Genomic DNA, 13,672 nt, shown 5'->3' with positions numbered 1-13,672 from the left:
CAGCAGTGATAGAATTCCAGTTGAGCTATTCCAGATCCTGAAAGATGATGCTGTGGAAAGTGCTGCACTCAATATGCAATATGCAATATGCATTCAATATGCAATATGCCGGCTCCCGGCACCAAAGCTTGCTCAAACTCATGTCCATTGAGTCTGTGATGACATCCAACCATCTCATCCTCTATCGTCCCCTTCTTCTCCTGCCTTCAATCTTTCCCAGCCTCAGTGTTATTTTCAATGATCAGTTGTTTGCATCAAGTAGCCAAAGTATTAGAACTTCAGGATTGATAGATTCAGGATTTATTTCCTTTAGGATTGACTGGTTTGATCTCCTTGCAGTCCAAGGGACTCTCAAGAGTCTTCTCCAATGCCACAGTTCAAAAGCATCAATTCTTTGGTGCTCAGTTTTCTTTATGGTCCAACTCTCACATCCATACATGACTACTGGAAAAACCATAGCTTTGACTATATGGACCTTTGTCAGCAAAGTAATGCCTCTGCTTTTTAATATGCTGTCTAGGTTGGTCATAGCTTTTCTTCCAAGGAAATAGTTATTACTGGTTCCTTATTATATATGCAGAACCATGGGGGATAGAGTAGAAGAAATGGTCCTCAACTCTTAACACTTTATGATGATAATGTCAGTAAACAATTATCAGCTGAATTGTGAATTACAGATAAATACCTTTCTAACCGCGCTATCAGAGCCCTGGGGTCCTCTTCCCTGTCATCAAGAGAGTTGTCCTTTCCCATTTCCCCCCTTTTATAGCCCATCTCTTGCTTTGTCTAAGAAAGGCATACACTTGACATTTTCCAGTTCTTACTGTGGTCCTTGGCTCTGGCTTCTAAACACCCTCTCCCCGCTGCAGGGCACAATTGATTTGAAATACTGACTTGAGGGAAGAGTCTTGTCTTTTAGTTGGAGACGTCAAGAACCTCCCCCAACCCCGATCTTTCTTTCCTTTCCTATCTTGTATATATTTGTGTTGAGGATGAAGCATGGCACTGGAAAGGAAAGTATTTTGGCTCTTGCTGGTTGTCCTAAAATACACTGACAGTAGACCATGGGTCTAGTTTTTATTTCATGACCTTCTCTTTCATCCCTTGTTGCGGTCCTTTAATGGACCAGACCCTGGCGGTCTGGACTCGATGATAAGAAAGTGATAGAAAGAGACAGAGAGAGAGACAGAAAGAAAGACAGAAAGACATGGGGACCCAAGCTCTGATGCAGCAAGGGTGCTTTTATTAGCAGAAATGCAGGCTTATATATCTTTAGTAAGATGGTTACTCAGCTATTACACAGGATGAAGTTTTATCAACAGCCACAACATGGATAGTCTAACACATACAAGGTCGCTGATGCTGAAAAGAGTCACTGCGTGTCTCATCCTGTGATCTCAGTCCTGAGAGCTGTGTGCAGCTCTACTCGCTCTCGGAATAGGAACTGATAAGGAACAGAGAACCCTTGAGAAATAGAAAACAGCATGCAGGAATCCTGTTAAATGTTCCCTGACAATCCCTGACTATTATTGAGAAATGCATAGCTCTTGCAAGTTTGATGAAATTAAGACAAGTATTGATAAGAAATAAGGAAAACTAAAAATGGGCCTCCCCCTTGGAACCCTCACCATCGGCATATTTCACATAAGTGATCCTTTTTACTGGAGAAGGCAATGGCACCCCACTCCAGTACTCTTGCCTGGAAAATCCCATGGATGGAGGAGCCTGGTGGGCTGCAGTCCATGGGGTCGCTGGGAGTCGGGCATGACTGAGCGACTTCACTTTCCCTTTTCACTTTCCTGCATTGGAGAAGGAAATGGCAACCCACTCCAGTGTTCTTGCCTGGAGAATCCCAGGGATGGTGGAGCCTGGTGGGCTGCCGTCTCTGGGGTCGCACAGAGTCGGACACGACTGAAGCGACTTAGCAGCGGCAGTAGCAGATCCTTTTTACCTGTTGCTAATGCTTGTCCCTGTGACATCTTTACCTAAAAAGAAATACACCTGTGAAGTGCACAAGTAGAATAGGTTTTTGTTCAGTCACCAGGTCGTGTCCAACTCTGTAGATAGGTTAAACAAAGATGGTTAATGTGAAAAGTGTAACTGGATCATTTTCAGGAGCTGTCGAAGTTTCAAGTTACCTTGAAAAAAATTTTGTGTGATTCTGTATAGTGTAAATCTACATTATAATCATAATGGTAAATAGACACTTAAACTACAGAAAATTTTCATCTTACTTCACCTTATGTTTTAATTTTATCTACTTCCTAATATAAAATAGCAACATCATGATGAAAGCATGATGAAAAGTTTATAAACCACAGTGTTTAAAATTGTTTTATTAAAACATTTTTAAAAATTGAAGTATAGTTGATTTAGGGCTTCTGTGGTACCTCAGCTAGTGAAGAATCAACCTGTGATGCAGGAGACCCTCGGTTCTATTCCTGGGTCTTAAAGATCCCCTGGAAAAGGGATAGGCTACCCACTGCAGTCTTCTTGGGCTTCCCTGGTGGTTCAGATGGTAGAAGAATCCACCTGCAACGTGGGAGACCTGGGTCCGATCCCTGGGTGGGAAACATTCCCTGGAGGAGAACACGGCAACCCCCTCCAGTATTCTTGCCTGGAGAATCCCATGGACAGAGGAGCCTGGCGGGCTACAGTCCAAAGAGTGGGACATGAGTGACTAAGCAGAGCACATATTTAATTTACAAACGCTGTGTTACTTTCAGGTGTACAGCAAAGCGATTCAGCTGTGTGTGTGTGTATATATATTATATTATTTTCTATTATAGGTTACCAGATCCCGAATATAGTCCTGTGTGCTATACAGTAGGTCCTTGTTGTTCATCTGCTTTGTATGTAGTAGGGTGAATCTATTAATCCTGAACTCCTAATTTAGGAGTTTATAACTCCTCCGCCCCTTCCCCTTTGGTAACCGTAAGTTTGTTTTCTATGTTTGTGAGTCTGTTTCTGTTTTGTAACTAAGTTCATTCGTATCATCTTTTTTAGATTCCACATACAAGTGATGTGTGGTATTTCTTTTCTCTGACTTACTGTACTTCGTATGATAATCTCTAGGCCCCTCCATGTTGCTGCCAATGGCATTATTTCATTCTTCCTTACGGCTGAGTAGTATTCCATTGTATATTTGTACCACAGCTTCTTTATCCATTTAGAGATTTTCAATGGACATTTAGAACCCCACATAGTCTTTTGCGATTTGTAACTTTATCTGCATAAAACATGTTTGATCACAAAGTCTAAGGAAAGTCCTCTCATGAAATAATTGGTGCTATTTCTTCCCTTCTACATTATTCTTATTAAACTTTTCCTGTAACATGTTTTCAATATTATTTGAGAACATTCAGTTCTTTTATAAAAAGCAAGACAACAAATGGGACAAATAAAACTCATAAGAAGTGGTAAGCATAGTAAGAAAGCTAGTAACTTACGAAATGTAGGCAAAATTGACAGCACGTGCTTGGGATAAACAATGGCCAAACAGTAGCCTATGAGACACAGGCAGAATACATGTGTTGAATATAGATAGTAAGTAACCTGTGAGACAGGTTGAAGATGGGATAGATGAAATGTGTGATGAAACAAATAAGAGGGTTACTTATAGGTTCAAAGACATGGAAAAGCCATCCTAAAGTAGGCTGATGCCACCTCTGAGCATCCTTATATCGGCCATCCATTGAGGCTCCTGCTATGGTCCTATTTCGGGCCCACATGCCCACTGTCTAAGAGGCTCGTGAAGACCCAGGGCTATGGAGCAGGCTAGTTGCCAAGCTGTTTGCCCAGGCTTCCTTGGTCCGAGTCTCTTGGATAAAGCTAGTGTTTGTGTTGGCTCCAGGCGCTTTGTCTATAAAGCCCTGTGTTCAAACCTCAGTCGTCAGTGCAGAATGTTGATGCGGGAAACATGGGTGGTGTGGTCATCCCATTGTGTACTGTAAGATACTTGCCCTGTACCCTGAGCATTTGGGTTTTTCTTCTGGGACCCTTTCTTCCATTGAGAAGTATTAAAAACTGCATGTACTTCTACATTGGTATAAAGATGAATACAATCCAGGCTGGATGACAGTTTTTTTCTTTCTGGTAAAAGAAGTTTAAACAGTTTTGTGGACTTGTAAAAGCGCCATGGACCCTAGGTACTGAGTCTACAATTCCTGGTGGAAAATTGTGCTGGTTCCATCTGCTTGTGTCCTATCCTACATGTGTTAAGCCTACTTCTTCTCTTTCCCTGGCTTCTTGCTGTGCTTTAAATTGATTAGATAACCTGTGTAATTCATATATTTTGATTTGGTTGGTGAACCTTTGTGTTCTATGACCTCTGAGAGAGCTTACCTGAGAGCGTAGGTGGAAGTTACCATTGGATCAAGGTAATTGTCTCCTCCACACCCCCAAAGCCAAACACTGGCATTAGTGCGCACACGCCTGCGCCCAGCTGACTGAATGGCACCCTGCCTTTCATCCTAAGCCTGCTTTTCCAAAAACTGTGCAATTTAAACCATACATTAACTAGCTGAATACAACAGTATACCTTAACTAGTTGAATACAACAAAAAGATTTATGGTTGATTTTGTAACTAAGAAAAATTTATAGTTTTATGATAATAGATCTGTGTCATTTTAATATTGACAACATTTTACAGTTTATTTTACAGTCTTGTAAACTTACCATTGTGATTTGTATCTTTTTTTTTTCAGTGGATTTGTGGATTTTATAATTCATTACTTTGGGTAAAGGTCAGAGGTCTTTTTTTTTTCCTGATGGTAGGACTAGCTCTGCTAAGTAGGTTATGTGCTAGATATTTTTCATAAATTGAATGAGCTAAATATAAAGCTCCAAGGCTTTGACTATATGCGTGCATGCTGAGTTGCTTCAGGCGTGTCCAGTAGCCCACCTGGCTCCTCTGTCCATGGGATTCTCCAGACAAGAATACTGGAATGCATTGCCATGCCCTCTTCCTGGGGATCTTCCTGGCCCAGGAATTGAACCTGGTCTCTTACGTCTCCTGCGTTGGCAGATGGGTTCTTTACCGCTAGGGTCACCTGGGAAGCCCTTTGACTACATGTGTACATATACATATATTCTAAATGTATATCATATATTTATATGCAATCAGAAAAAATATATTGAAATCAACAAATTTATTTTTGTATCATTTTCCTTTGTATTGAATGAAACAAGATAACTCAAGAACAAATCCCACGTGACAGTGGCATCTGTCCTGGCCAGAAACGCCCTCTTCTCTGCACTTGGCCGTGTCTCCGGCAGTCGGCAGAATGGTCCTCCAAGATGTCTATGCCCCGATCCCTGGAATCTGTGAATATGTTACATTACATGGTAAAGGCCATTTTGCAGATGTAATTAAGGTAACGGACCTTGAGAGAGCGAGGGTATCCTGGATTGTCCAGGTGGGCCAGATCTAATCACACAAGCCTTTAAAAGCAGTGACTTTTCTCTCGCTGGAGACCGAGGAAGGCGGCAGGAGGAGAAGGCGGGGGGGTTTTAAGCACCGGAAGCATTTCACTCCCCGTTGGTGACTCTAAAAACGAAGAGAGCTGATTAAGTTTGTCGAAGCTGAGACAACCTCTGGCTGAGAGCCCCGGAGGATGCAGGGACCTCAGTCGCACTACAGGGAAAAGGAACTGAATTCTACCGACAACCTGAATGGGCCCAGAAGCACATTCTTTCCAGAATCTCCACAGAATTGCTGTGGCTGGCCAACACTTTGGTTTTGGCCCTGAGACCCAGGAGGAGCGGAGAAACCAGGTGAGCCCACCGTACCGACAGAACTGTGACTGAATGAACTTTTTGTTGCTTCATGTCACTAAATGGGTGGTCATTTGTCATGGCAACAATAGACAAGGAGTCTGTGCCCTCCTAGCTTCCAGGACAGTGCTACACCTGCAGCTCTTGTTGACTTTTGATTTTCCTCCCTCTGGAAAAGTAGTCCTTACAGCAAAAAGTGTGGCCACTGTGTGTGCTTCAGTCACACTGGCTTATACATGCATACTTCAGAGATATTGCAGGTATGGCTCCAGACCACCGCAATAAAGTAAATATTGCAATAAAGCGAGTCAGCTGGAGCTTTTGGTCTCCCAGTGCATATAAAAGTTATGTTTACACTGTGCAGTAGTCTATAAAGGATACAATAGCACTGTGTCTAAAGAAAACAATGTGCATAACCTTAATTTAAAAATATTGCTAAAAAATGCTCTCTGAGCCTTCAGCAAGTCCCAATTCTTTTGCTGGTGATGGGTTTTGCCTCCATGTTGACTGCTGGCTGATCGGGGTTGTGGTTGCTGAAGGTGGGTGGGCTGTGGCAGTTTCTTAATGAAGTTTGCTAGCTTGATTGAGTCTTGTTTTCAGACGATTTCTCTGTGGTGTGCAATGCTCTTTGATAGGGTTTTACCCACAGTAGAACTTCTTTCAAAATTGGAGTCAATCCTTTCAAACTCTGCTGCTGCTTTGTCAACAAAATCTATGTAATATTCTAAATGCTTTGTTGTTTTACAACAAAGATTGCTGCTCAACAAAGAAGATTGTTGTTCAACAATCTTCACACCATCTTTACCAGGGATAGAGTCCGTCTCAAGAAACTGCTTTCTCCTCATCTGTAAAGCAAGCCCTCATCCACTGGAGATTTATCATGAGATTGCCGCAATTCAGTCACATCTTCAGGTCCACTTCTATTGCTATTTGCTCGGTATCTGAAATTGCTTCCTCTGCAAAGTCATTCACGAGGGTTGGAATCAACTTCTTCCAAATTCCTACTGATGTTGATATTTTGACCTCTTCCCGTGAATTGCAAATGTTTTTAATGTTATCTTGAATGGTGACTCCTTTCTAGAAAGTTTTCAATTTATTTTTCCCAGATCCATCAGAGGAATCACTCTCCATGGCAGCTATAATTGTACAAAATGTATTTCTAAATAAGACTTGAAAGTTGCAGATCTCTTTGAGTTGCAGAATGGATATTGTGTTAGTAGGCACGAAAACATTAATCTCATACATCTTCATTACAGCCCTTGGGTGATCAGGTGCATTGTCAATGAGTAGCAGTATTATGAAAAATTTGTTTCTGAGCATTTGGTTTCAACGATGGGCTTAAATTATTCAGTAAACCATGTTGTAAACTGATGAGCTGTCATCTGGGCTTTGTCATTCCATTCATAGAACACAGGTAGAGAGGACTTAGCACAATTTTTAAGGACTATAGGATTTTCAGAATGGTAAATAAATACAACCTTCAACTGAAAATTGCCAGCTGCATTAGCCTCTAACAGTGTCAGCCTGTTCTTTCAAGCTTTGAAGTTAGATGTTGAATTCTCCTCTCCAGCTGGATGATATCTTCTTCCATTACAAATCTGTTTCATCTACACTGAAAATCTGTTGCTTAGTGTAGCCACCTTCATTATCTTCCTGGTGACTCAGATGGTAAAGAATCTGCCTGTCATGCAGAGGACCTGGGTTCAATCCCTGAGTTGGGAAGATCCCCTTGAGAAGGAAATGACAACCCACTCCAAAATTGTTGTCTGGAGAATTCCATGGACAGAGGAGACTGGCAGGCTGTAGTCCATGGGTTCACAAAGAGTTGCACACGATTGAACAACGAACACTTCATTATCTTAGCTAAATCTTCTGGATAAGTTGCTGCAGCTTCTACATCAGCACTAAACTGCTAAACCTTTTTTTTTTTTTTAATGTTAATGGAAATAGTGTCTTTCCTTAAACCCCTGCTAGTTTCAAGTTCTCCTTCTGCAGCTTCCTCATTTCTATCCTTCAAGACAAATGAAGAGAGTTAAAGGCCTTGCTCTGGATTCAGTTCAGTTATGTCCAACTCTTTGTGACCCCATGGACTGCAGGACGCCAGGCTTCCCTGTCCATCACAGAGTTTACTCAAACTCATGTCCATCGAGTCGGTGATGCCGTCCAGCCATCTCATCCTCTGTCATCCCCTTCTCCTCCTGCCTTCAATCTCGCCCAGCATCAGGGCCTTTTCCAGTGAGTCAGTTCTTGGCATCAGGTGGCCAAAGTATTGGAGCTTCAGCTTCAACATCAGTCCTTCCAATGAATATTCAGGATTGATTTCCTTTAGGATTGACTGGTTTGATCTCCTTGCAGTCCAAGGGACTCTCAAGAGTCTTTTTCAGCACCACAGTTCAAAAGCATCAATTCTTGGGTGCTCAGCTTTCTTTATAGTCCAGCTCTCACATCCATACATGACTACTGGAAAAACCATAGCTTTGACTAGATGGACCTTGTCAGCAAAGTAATGTTTCTGCTTTTTGATAAGTTGTCTAGGTTGGTCATAACTTTTATTCCAAGGAGCAAGCATCTTTTAACCTCATGGCTGCAGACACCATCTGCAGTGATTTTGGAGCCCGGGAAAATAGTTTCTCACTGTTTCCATTGTTTCCCCATCTATTTGCCATGAAGTAATGCTATGCTCTTTGTTTTTTGAATGTTGAGTTGTAAGCCAACTTTTTCACTCTCCTCTTTCACTTTGATCAAGAGTCTGTTTAGTTCCTCTTTGCTTTATGCCATAAGGGTGGTGTCATATGCATATCTGAGGTTATTGATATATTTCTCATGGCAATCTTGATTTCAGCTTGTGCTTCAACCAGCCCAGCATTTTTCATGATGTGCTCTGCTTATAAGTTAAGTAAGCAGGGTGACAATATACAGCCTTGATGTACTCTGTTCCTGATTTGGAACCAGTCTGTTGTTCCATGTCTGGTTCTAACTGTTGCTTCCTGACCTGCATACAGATTTCTCAGGAGGCCAGTCAGGTGGTCTGGTATTCCCATCTCCTTCAGAACTTTACACAGTTTTTGGTGATCCCCACAGTCAAAGGCTTTGGCATAGTCAATAAAGCAGAAGTAGATGTTTTCTGGAATTCTCTTGATTTTTCTATGATCCAACAGATGTTGGCAATTTGATCTCTGGTTCCTCTGCCTTTTCTAAATCCAGCTTGAACATCTGGAAGATCATAATTCATGTACTATTGAAGCTTGACTTGGAGAATTTTGAGCATTACTTTGCTAGTATGTGAGATGAGTGCAATTGTGTGGTAGTTTGAACATGCTTTGGCATCGCCAAAGGGATTGGAATGGGATTGGAATGAAAACTAACCTTTTCCAGTCCTGTGGCCACTGCTGAGTTTTCCAAATTTGCTGGCATATTGAGTGCAGCACTTCACAGCATCGTCTTTCAGGATTTGAAATAGCTCAACTGGAATTCCATCACCTCCACTAGCTTTGTTCTTCGTAATTCTTCATGATGCTTCCTAAGGCCCACTTGACTTCACATTCCAGGCAGTCTGACTCTAGGTGAGGCTTACTAACACAGTTAAATATTGTTGTTTCTCAGGAAATAGATCAGAGGAGAGGGAGTGAGATGGGGGAATGGCAGGTTGGTAGAACAGTCAGAACACATCCAACATTTGTTGATTAAGTTCTTTGCCTTACATGGGTGCAGTTCATGGTGCCCTTCAAACAATTACAATAGTAACATCGAAGATCACTGATCAGAGATCACTGTAACAAATATATTACTGAAAAAGTTTGAAATATTGCAAGCATTACCAAAATGTGACAGAGACATGCAGTGAACAAATGCTGTTGAAAAATAGTACCAAAAGACTTGCTTGAGACAGGGTTGTCACAAACCTTCAATTTGCAAAAAAATGCAGTATCCATGAAGCTCAATAAAGTGAAACACAAAAAAAGAGGTGTGTCTGTGCTGACTATGGTAGTGTTCATTTGAAATAAAACCCAATTCAAAGAGATTAGTTTAAAAATCCTTTATCTACTTTTGTATCTACCTACCTACCTGTCATCTATTTAGGTGATCCAGGTGACTCCTGGGAGAATCATGGAGAGGCAGCCTGTCTAGATGACTGACTCCAGCAGTGGGAAATGACTCTGCTGACCCTGGACTCAACAATGTAATGGAGGAGGACTAGGTTCTTCATGGTCGAAGGGAAGAATGAAGCCCCACATTAAGCAACTTAAGCTCCTGGCAGGTTACACATATCCAGATTTCAGAAGAATTTTCAAGAGGTCTTTGCTTCAGGTTTGGCTCTCCCTCTTGAATCCATTGCTTCATGATGGGATGGAGGATTTGTGAGTGGTCCCTGTTCTATCTAGCTCTTCCCAGGATTCTCTATGGTACCAACTCCTACATCCTGGGTCTAGTGGGAAGTCTCCCAGGTTCAGTCCTCATGCTGTATATTGTCTTAGACTTTCTGTGTTTTAGACTGTATGTCCCCTCCCAATAACTTCCATTTAGTTTCTGGTCCTAGGATCCTGCATCAGGATTCCAGGATTCTTCTAAGCACGACTTCTGGATAGTCATCCAGTTACCCCTGATTCTTTTCTGTAAGAAAATGAAGTGTTGGTGGTGAATGCATGGGGAACAAGGGGTGATCACTTCAGATCCTTTGGGTAGAACCCAGAGGCAAGCAGCCCTTTGATATTGCCAGCACAAACCTCATAATTGCAATGAATTATGCTCAGAGAATCTTTATTCCCCTGCTGTCTTGAGCTGAATTGCCAAAAGCTGTATTGTCCTTGGCTTCCCAGGTGGTGCGGTGATTTAAAAAAATCTGCCTCCAGTGCAAGAGATGCAGGAGATGCGGGTTTGATTGCTGGATCAAGAAGATCCCCTGGAGGAGGAAATGACACCCACTCCAGTATTCTTGCCTGGAAAATTCCATGGTCAGAGAAGCCTGGCGGGCTACAGTCCGTGGGGTCAAATGGAGGTTTTTGGTAGCCTTGAATAGTGTGGGACTAGAGACAGGCCCTCGTTTGACTTACTGGACAAGATCCTAGAGCCCTGTAGGAGTAGGGGTTCAGAGACTGAGAGAACAGGGCTGCAGTAGCAGCTGTGCTTAGGGGTCTACAAACCTTACCCCAGTGCAGAAAGGCTGAGGAAACTGACAAATGGCTTCACAAGTCATGGCTCTTGGGCACTCAGGGACATGGTGATAACCATCTCAGATCCAGTGGATGTATCTACAGGCACTTCAGTGAGCCCCTTCATGGGTCACTGCCCCTTGGTGAAGGGGCTTGCATAACTCAGTGAAGCCATGAGCCATGCTGTGTGGGGACACCCAAGGTCATAGTGGAGAGTTCTGACAAAAAGTGATCCACTGGAGGAGTGAATGGCAAACCACTCCAGTATACTTGCCGTGAGAACCCCATGAACTGTATAAAAAGGCAAGGCGATGTGACACTGAAAGATGAGCCCTAAGTTAGAAGGTGTCTAGTATACTACTGGGGAGAAGTGGAGGAGAACTACTAATAGCTCCAGAAAGAATGAAGTGGCTGGGCCAAAGAGGAAGTGACGCTTTAGCTGTGGATGTGTCTAGTGATGAAAGTAAAATCTGATGCCGTAAAGAACAATATTGCATAGAAACCTGGAATGTTAGGTCCATGAATCAAGATAAATTGGATGTGATCAAGCAAGAGATGGCAAGAGTAAACATTGACATCTTAGGAATCAGTGAACTAAAATGGACAGGAATGGGCGAATTTAATTCAGATGACCATTATATCTACTACCGTGGGCAAGAATCTCATAGAAGAAATGGAGTAGCTCTCATAGTCAACAAAAGACCCTGAATTGCAGTACTTGGGTGCAACCTTAAAAATGAGAATGATCTTGGTTCATTTTCAAAGCAAACCATTCAGCATCACAGTCATTCAAGTTTACGCCCCAACCACTGAAGCTGAAGAGTTTAGAAAACCAGAGATCAAATTTGAACCAGAGATCAAATTGCCAAGATTTGCTGGATCACAGAGAAAGCAAGAGAATTCCAGAAAAACATCTACATCTGTTTCATTGAGTACACTAAAGCCTTTGACTGTGTGGATTATAACAAACTGTGGAAAACTCTTAAAGAGATGGAAATACCAAACCATCTTCTTTGTCTCCTGAGAAACCTGTATACTGGTTAAGAAGCAACAGTTAGAAGCCTGTATGGAAAAACTGGTTTAGGATTGAGAAAGGAGTATGACAAGACTGTTTATTGTCATGCTGTTTATTTAACTTGTATGCAGAACACATCATGAGAAATGCCAGGCAGGATGAGTGACAAGCTGGAATCAAGACTGCTGGGAGAAGCATCAACAACCTAGATGATACCATTCTAATGGCAGAAAGCAAAGAGGAACTAAAGAATCTCTTGATGAGGGTGAAAGAAGAAAGTGAAAAAGCTGGCTTTAACTAAATATTAAAAAAAAAAAAAGCGAAGATTACGGCCTCCGGCCCATCACTTCATGGCGAATAGGGGAAAAGGTGGAAGCACTGACAGTTTTCCTCTCCCTTGGCTCTAAAATCACTGTGGATGGTGACTGCAGCCTTGAAATTAGAAGACAGTTGGTTCTTGGAAGGAAAGCTATACAAACCTAGACAGCGTGTTAAAAAGCAAAGACATCATTTTGCCAACAAAGGTCCATAGAGTCAAGGCTATGGTCTTTCTAGTAGTCACATACAGTTGTGAGAGCTGGACCATAAAGAAGGCAGGGTACTGAAGAATTGAAACTTTTGAACTGTAATATTGGAGAAGACTCTTGAGAGTCCCTTGGACTGCAAGGAGATCAAACCAGTCCATCCTAAAGAAAATCAGCCCTGAATACTCATTGAAAGGACTGATGCTGAAGCTGAAGCTCCAATACTTTGGTTACCTGATGCGAAATGCTGACTCATTGGAAAAGACCCTGATGCTGGGGAATACTGAAGGCAGAAGAAGAGGGCAACAGAGGATGAGATGGCTGGATGGCAGCACCAATGCAATGGACATGAACTTGGGCAAACTCTGGGAGATGGTGAAGGACAGGGAGGCCTGGTATGCTGCAGTCCATGGGGTTGCAAAGAGTGGACACGACTGGGCAACTGAACAACTTCAGTGAGAACTCTGTCTTCATTTATGGCTATGACACTCAGGTCCCCTGAAAACAGGATGTGTGTGTGTGTATGTGGGTTGAACATGCCCCCACACATGGGTGCTCATGCACTTAATGTTGGGAAGTCAAGATGGGGAATGTGTGAGACATTTTTCAAAGTTAGTGTCTTATTCGTGAATATTCTTTTTACTCTAGGAACAGCCCTTGATATTTTGCAGTTGATTTCTCAATAGCCACACAAATACTAAATAATGCTGTGCCTTTGGCTGTAACTGACTAAGTCAGGAATTGGGTGCCTGATCAATGTCACATCAACCTGAATCCTTCCCTAGTATCTTTCTGACTGGACTTTAGTAGGAAAAAAAGGCTTTCTTTTATGGGGGAAGGAGGCATGATGAAATGAAATATTTAGGAACTGTTGGATGTCCTATTTTCTGTCATATAGAAGAAATCATCTACCTTGGAAGGAAATAGACTGTGAGAAGCAAAGGCAAGACCCAGAGTCCAGGAATTGCTCATTTTCAATCGCTCTTGCATTCCAGCTGAACCTCTGACCTTGCCATTGGATTGTTCAATCCCTTAATAATGTAAGTTACCCCAGTATTCTTTCAATACATCTTGCTGGATTTCTAGGAGTCCTGACTAATACAGTTGACACAGTCAATAGTCCATACAACTGTAATTGTTCCATATGTGGTACAGATGACAGGCAGAATCAAGTGACAGGAAGTCAGGAGTTAGAGAGATCCTCAGG

The 13,672-nt window shown here is 42.2% G+C and overlaps 1 long non-coding RNA gene across 2 annotated transcripts in view; it reads left to right on the top strand.

Moving 5' to 3' along the window:
* The first annotated feature begins 2,284 nt into the window (after positions 1–2,284).
* Positions 2,285–13,672, top strand: part of LOC112448534 (uncharacterized) — a 33,667-nt gene continuing 22,279 nt past the window's right edge. Inside the window, exons 1-3 of one of the 2 annotated variants that reach the window (XR_003036929.2) lie at positions 2,285–5,776; positions 9,857–10,084; positions 10,594–13,505. This is a non-coding gene — a long non-coding RNA (uncharacterized lncRNA). Of the gene's footprint in view, positions 5,777–9,856; positions 13,506–13,672 lie in introns of both variants that reach the window. The other variant, XR_009496263.1, reaches the window with a different exon arrangement.

Source organism: Bos taurus, chromosome 10 (genome assembly GCF_002263795.3).
Source record: "Bos taurus isolate L1 Dominette 01449 registration number 42190680 breed Hereford chromosome 10, ARS-UCD2.0, whole genome shotgun sequence".
Classification (NCBI taxonomy): domain Eukaryota; kingdom Metazoa; phylum Chordata; class Mammalia; order Artiodactyla; family Bovidae; genus Bos; species Bos taurus.
The sequence above is the reverse complement of the archived record's forward strand: the minus strand, read 5'-3'. Positions and strand labels throughout refer to the sequence as shown.